Source organism: Sarcophilus harrisii, chromosome 2 (genome assembly GCF_902635505.1).
Source record: "Sarcophilus harrisii chromosome 2, mSarHar1.11, whole genome shotgun sequence".
Taxonomy (NCBI): Eukaryota; Metazoa; Chordata; class Mammalia; order Dasyuromorphia; family Dasyuridae; genus Sarcophilus; species Sarcophilus harrisii.
In genome coordinates this window covers 611105281-611112431 of record NC_045427.1, presented here as the reverse complement: position 1 = coordinate 611112431, position 7151 = coordinate 611105281, and the positions used below count along the sequence as shown (strand labels likewise).

Below are 7151 nucleotides of genomic sequence, written 5' to 3'. Positions count from 1 at the left end.
AAATGGTATAAGACATTTCCAATGTATAACACAGGGAGTAAGCACTATAGAAATACATAGGGAAAAGAACTCATTGTGAACTTGAGAGAAGACAGAAGGCATCATGAAAGAAGTGGAACTCTATAGCACTAACAAAATAATTTTCTCAAAGCACAGGTCTGATCAAAACATTTTCTTTGCTCAAAAATGTTCAGTGGCTCCCTATTGCTTCTAGGATAAAATAAAAACCTTTCATCCTGGAATTAAAGCTTTCTATCATCTGTCTTCATGGAATCACAGAAAAATAAAACCATAGATCAAATTACTCATCACTCTAAATTGCTCCCTAAATTTAACATTCCCATCTCCTGCCCTTATGTATTTATCCACATAAATTATTATTATTATTTGTATTTATGCACATAATCTCCCTCCTGGGATGCACTCCCTCCCTTCTCTGCCTTTTAGAATTCTTAGTCTCTTAAGGCTCAGGTTGGGTATTCTCCCTATTTTCCCCATTCATTACTGCTCTCTCCCCTTGAATTACCTTGTATTTATATCTCCTGTTCTTCTTGTAAAAAGTAAGCTCACTGAGGTCAAAAGCTGTTCTCTTTTTAATCTTTGTATCACCTGGCACAGTATCTAAACACATTAGGCATTTAATAAATGATTGTTGAATAGAAGAAAATTGAAAAAGGATTGAAAGAAGTAGCAAGGAGAGAAAGACACCCCAGAATTACAGACTCCCATGAGCAAGGCTCTAATGAATTGAGGGTATTCCTCATACTTCACTTAAGGTCTCCTGTGTGTTATATGCAAATTATAATGCAAATAAGCAATCCACTATAGGACCCACATATAAAATCATATGGGGTGTTTAGGAGGATGGGCACCTCTGGCATGAGGGCTTCAGGGATGCTCATCCACTATTGTTATCCTTGGGATTCACCCAACTCTCACTTGTGGCTCCAAGAAGATTAGCATGAGCAGTGTCCACACCTGGTAAAACCATCTTGGCAGATGGTCTAAATCACACCGAGGGTAACCAACGGGTCTCAGACCTGTGTGTGAGTTAGAGCTTAGTCTTGTCCAAACAAGTGAAGACTTTCCCTGATGGAATGGGTGGACAGGAACAATTTGTTTCAACAGTCATGGATGTGGCGGCTTCTGTGAAGCCCAGAGTTTGGCTCAGACACAGAAGATGCTGAGGGCATCTATTGCATCCCAGGCCATCTCAGTCATCTTGGCTTTTGTCTCACCATTGGATTTTGATGAATCTGGAAGAGACAATGAGGCTGTCAACTTTGTGCTATTCTACCTCCTTTAAATCCAATTCTTGCACAAGTCATGACATCATTCCATGATGACACTGATACTCTTTGAAAACCAAGAACGAAAAACAATAAGACCCCACTCCTCTACTCAAATTGTAGTAAATAAAAAGCATTTAGTAAAGTGTTTTTACGTATAAAGCCCTGTGCTGAGAAGTGGAGATACAAAGAGAAAAGATAATGTTTAATCTCAAGGAGCTCCCTTTCTAAAGTGTGGCGGTAAGGAGACAATACACATGGAAAGTATCCGCTGAGGTCAGATAGAAAGGTTCCTCGGGAAATGTGGGCAAGATACGTGTTAATGCTTCTTGAATGTAATTTCTGCAGATAAAATAAAATTAATTTCTGATATGGAACCATATAACAGTGGCTAGGACTTTGTTAGTAAAATTTCATTCTGCATTTTCAGGAGCAGGGCTGTGCTACCCCACTGAAGCAGCCACTGGGTCACATCTCCATGTGCATTACTCCCCAGCATGATGGCTACAAGAGTTCTTAGGAGGCAGGAATGATGATCTTGGGAGAAGGGGTTGCTCCCTCTCACTAGGCTCTTGTATTTCACTGCCTGATGTAATGGTCAAAAATATTTGACGTTTATTATCTCATGTTAGACAGAGATTTAAATGTGTATTTTACACATGAGGAAACTGAGGTCTTCAGAAATTGATCTGCCTTAAATTATGCAACTAGCAGCAAAATAATGGAATGGTGTATATATATATATATATAAACTATGGATGTTTCTCCCCATCCCCTAAGGATAGTCATTGAAGGAGCCCACCTTCTGGATTCAGAAGGATTCTTAGGGGATGGGGAGAAACATCCAGTCTGGGACACAGTTATATTTTCATGGCTCATGAGTTGGGAGCCCTGGGCTATCTTTAATGGGGTTTTAGAGGAGAGGATAGTTAAAAGGTAGGCAATGGTTTGATTTAACTGCCACAAGTCTTATGCCCATATTTCTTCCTTAAGATGCCTTGTTGTTTTTCCTAGGCTGACTTGGAGGCTTCACTGGAGAAGGATTGATGGGTTTCTGGGTTGATGACAATGGGGATTGGAAGCAAGAATGGTGATTTAGTGGGCATTGCTGTTCCCAAGACTCCAGGGTTCAGGATCCTGGACTGTCTCCATCAGAACTGGGAGGAAATGGTGGTGGTGACTTGACTTGCCTAGTACATGTTGCCTCCTGTCCCTTCCTCAGAGCGTCTCTTTTCCAAATAACGTTCACAGTTTGACTAACCACCTTTCTACTTTTTTCCTTGCTAGAGGTGCGTGTGCGTGTGTGTGTGATCCAGAAAGAGTACAGAGTTTCTCAAATCAAAGGAGGGATGGATATGGAAAAAGACATCAAGGTTTTGTTCTGGCCCAAGTCCAATGCCAAATTTGAAGGGTTTTAGTTGTTGACAGATACTCATTATAAAGGCAAGAATATGAATCACTAATGTCTTTAACCTCCTCATTTATCTTTTTTCCTTACCCAGTTTCATTCATTCTTTATGGCCCCAAGCTCCATATAGCTCCTCTGGGATTTTCTGGCAATCTCTAAAATGGGTCTTGTGCAGGATCCCCATGAGAGGGTTAAAAAATTACAACACATTTCTAGCCCTCATTCAGAGAGTTGCCTGGGAATGTGGATTTTGAACCAGATTCAGACACAGGCTTTCAAAAGAATAGATTTAATCTTAATTTTGAAGGTGCTCCGTTTGATTAGTTGGCTACCTGGTCAGATGAAGTCTCACATAGTTCCACACCTGCCCTTGTCAGGGAGGGTCTTCCTACCCATTATGTATTGATGGGATGGGAAGAGCCAGTAGATGGCCTTGAGCTGAAGACCAGTAGATGGGGATAAAGAGCAATTCAACAGCCAGAGAACCCAGAAAGGGCAGGAAAGAAGGCAGAATATGGTTCCTAATGAGATTATACAACCAATAGAGAGCAGCAAAGAGCAACAAGATTAGAGGAAGATGTTGGTAGTCCAGTACTTTGGTGGCAAGAATAACCCTGGTCTCATGTTCTGGCCATGCATGGTTCTTATATCTGGGCCCTTCCCACACAGAATCTGAGTGTGAACCCTTTAAACATGTTACTTGGCTGCTATATACCCCTACCATGTGTGTTTCCGGTCATTAATGATCTCTGGGTATTTACTCTCTCATCCTTCCATCCCTACTCCCAGTGGTAAGTAGAGAAGAGCATACATTATGTTTACAGAAGGGAAATCTAGTCTTATCCTTTTATCTGCCGTGTTGCTTGATTAAATATATTTTGTTCTGAACTAATATATCCTCTGGCTGGCTAGTGAAAGTAAATGCATCAGTGGGGGCTCATGGGCTATGGTTTTTAAGTGGTGCTGATCCCTAGAAGCCTCCAACGTAGGTGGCTTTTCTGGAAACCCAAATGTGAGAGGGACTGCCTCAGTTAATGCAGAAATAATTCTTTGCGTTTATATATTTATACTTTAAAAATATTTGACGTTTATTATCTCATGTTAGACAGAGATTTAAATGTGTATTTTACACATGAGGAAACTGAGGTCTTCAGAAATTGATCTGCCTTAAATTATGCAACTAGCAGCAAAACAAGAATGCAAGAGTCCTGATTCCTAGCTTATAACTCCTTCCATTATACTATATTGATAATGTATGAGTAAGTAGGATGAAGATGAGAATGGATGAAGATGAAGATGTGATGCTATCAGCTTCTGCTAAATGATGATGAATTCCTCTTCAATAGCCATGAAGGACCACTCTACCCTTTTATCCTTAGAAGTGGGCAGGCCTCTTTTAGACCTTGTGAAAGAGAAAGAGGTGGGAGGCCAGAGGCCTAGAGAGGAACTGAAGGAAAATAAATTTTTCTGAGAGTCAAGAATGGCTACATCCTGAGACAAAGGTTACCAGAAGAGGGAGCTTAGTTTCTCCTGGGGAAGAGTCAATAACAGCCCATCTAATAAGTGTTGTCTATGACAATTTCATTTTTTCATGATGAAAAAGGAAAAGATCTTTTTTTCTTTTCTTCTGTCCAGTGCTTTTTTCCTGTTCAGACAGACCAGAAATAAGATCATGCCAGATAAATTCAACTGAAAAAAAGAGAAAGTGGGAATGACAGATAAAAACACAGACACACAATAAGAGACTTATACCCCTCCCAAAAAAATCAGAGGGTGGAGGAGTGAGAGATAGAGACAGAGACAGAGAAAGAGAGAGACAGAGAGACACACTCACACATACAGAGACAGAGAAAGAGAGAAACTCAGAGAGGCAGGAGAAAGGAGAGATGGAGAGAGAGAGAGAGAGAGGGAGGGAAGGAGGGATGGAGGGAGGGAGAGAGAAAGAGAAAGACAGACAGACAGACAGACAGAGGGAGAGAGAGAGAGAGAGAGAATTTATTAACTGTAGGACTGCAGAAAAAGTGGGTCAACCTCTCTGAACCTCAGCTTCCTTATCTGCAAAATGGGGAAAATAATAACTTCCCCAAAGGATTCTTCTGAGGATCAAGTGAAATTATGTATGCACAGAGCTCTGCAACTTTATAGTACTACATAAATGTGGGTTTATTATAGAGAGAAAGTGGAGAGAGAAGGGAGAAAGAAAAAAAGAGGAAACAAGAGACAGGGAGACAGAAAGGAGGGGGGAAGGCAATCAGAAAGAGAAAAAGAGACACAGAAGGGAATGAAAGGAAGAGAGGAGAGTGACAAGAGGAAAGGAGAAAGAGATGAGAAGAGGAGAGGAGAGAGGGAGGGACGAAAAAGAAAGGAGGAGAGGAGGGGAGGAAAAGGGAGAAGAGGAGAGTAGAATAGAGGAAAGTGGAAGGGAGAAAAAAGAGGAGAAAAGAGCAGAAAAGATGAGAGGGGAAAAAAGAAAGGGAGAAAGGAGAGGAGGGGGAGAAAAAAGGGAGGAAGAGGAGAGGGGAGCGGAGAAAAAAGGGGAGGAGAGGAGGAAAAAGGAGAGGAGAGGGGGGAAAGGAGAGGAGGGGGCCGGGAAGGAAGAGAGCCAAATCTCCAAAAGAGAGAGAGAAACTCCGACTCACGGAAACCGTCCGAGAGCGGAAAGAGGACAGCGGGCCAAAGCGGGATGGAAAGCGGCCGGGACAGAGCCAGCCAGAGAGACTAAGAGGAGAGAGAGAAGGGAGCGAGCGAGAGAAAGGTTACGGCGAGGACCGGGGAGGGGGCTAATTGTCAAGGTTCTATCTGGCGCGGTGATTGATGCGAGGCCGGGCTTTCTGTCAGCCTGTCACGGAGCAGGAATGTTTAATGTTCTCATTATTGGTTACGCTGTTGTGTATATTTCTCTGTCAGCACCGCGGACCCAGCTGAACTGCCAAGGCACTTCAAAGCCCTGCGGGTCATTCATCATCCCCCTGACGCTCCGGCAAATGCTCAGCCTCAGCTCAGTGCCAAGGATTTGTTATGACTTGTGAGCCGGCTGACAGACAGGTCTGCTGCGGGAAAGGAGCCTTTTTTTGTCACTCTCTGCAAACAGCAGCGCTCCCCTAATGGCCTGGCCACTGGCGAGGGGCCGGGCGGCGCCCGGGGCCCGGCCGCTCCCAGCCCTCCTCGCTTTCCGCCACGCGGGAGGGTCACGCGCAATCGGGACACCATCTGTTGGCCTGCCGGGGACACGTGGGAGGTGGGAGGTGGGGAGGGACAGGATGGCAGTCTTGGAAAAGGAGGCCATCGTGGGCACGGGGGAGAGAGCGCTGACCCCGCGGCTCTCTGAATTTACCGGTGTGACCTCGGACGAGTCCCTCCCCGGGGCTCAGTTTACTCCTCCGGCAAATGAGGGGATCAGGTCCCGGTTAACTCTAAATAAATCTATGACAGCATGAAAAGAAAGAAAGAGGAGGCCCGACGAAGCAGGAGGGGACAAAGGGGGGGGGGGGAGGAAGTAGGTTGTGCTGCTCAGAGATCAAAAATTGAAAAAAAAATTAGGGTTCATACCAAATTGAAACCATGTCTTTAGTCTGTCCCCAACTCCTCCCCCCAGGGTGTCAGCTGGGGCTGGATGGATATCTCTGAAAGTTGTGATGAAAACTGAGACACAGGGAAGAAAGGAAAACTTATAAACAGCCAAGGAGAGAGAGAGAGAGAGAGGAGGAAGGGAGAGAGGGAGGGAGAGGGAGAGAGAAGAAGAAGGGGGGAGAGAGAGGGGGAGAGAGAGAGAGAGAGAGAGAGAGAGAGAGAGAGGGAGAGAGAGAGAGAGAGGAGGGGGGAGGATGGGGACGGGAGAGAATATCAGAGCTTTGTTTCCTTTCCCAGGCCATGACATGATTAATCGTTTTCTTCTGATCTAATTTTGGAACATGAAAAACAGCACATTTGTCTCGAAGAAAAATGATGTGCCGAACTGCGCAGATGGAAATTTCGAGCAATGAGAAAGATTAAAGTGAAACTCCGCTCCTTAGACCTAATCATGAGTTGTAGATTATTCTGTCGGCCTAGCCAGATGGTAGCCCTGACTCCGCAGCCCCTTCTTATATTAATGAATACTAGACTGTTATATTTGACTTAGGTAAGTGAAATGTCTATCAGGCGTAATGGACTGCCAGGCAGCATAACACATGTTGTACCACTAAGGGTCCTTGCTGCATTTTTCATGTTTTATACTAATGGAGAACATTTTGTTTCCTACTGTTTTCCATCATTGTCACTGTTTGCTAAATATTTTCACATGTAAGGGGGGGAGGGAAGAAGGAAGGAGAAGGGGGAAAAAAAAGCCCCACCACCAAACTTGTGTCCAGAGCTAATTTCCTTCACGTTGGGCCTCGGCTATAATTCTACAAGTAAAACAGTCACCCGAAGCGGTGAATACAGGAACTCAATAGTAACGTGATTAAGTTCCTAGT

General features: G+C 44.0%; 1 long non-coding RNA gene across 1 annotated transcript; it reads left to right on the top strand.

The window, feature by feature from the left end:
* The first annotated feature begins 5769 nt into the window (after nt 1-5769).
* Nucleotides 5770-6711, top strand: LOC116421188. The gene is made up of 2 exons (XR_004231489.1): nt 5770-6097; nt 6565-6711. It is a non-coding gene; the product is annotated as an uncharacterized LOC116421188 (long non-coding RNA).
* Nucleotides 6712-7151: the final 440 nt, after the last annotated feature.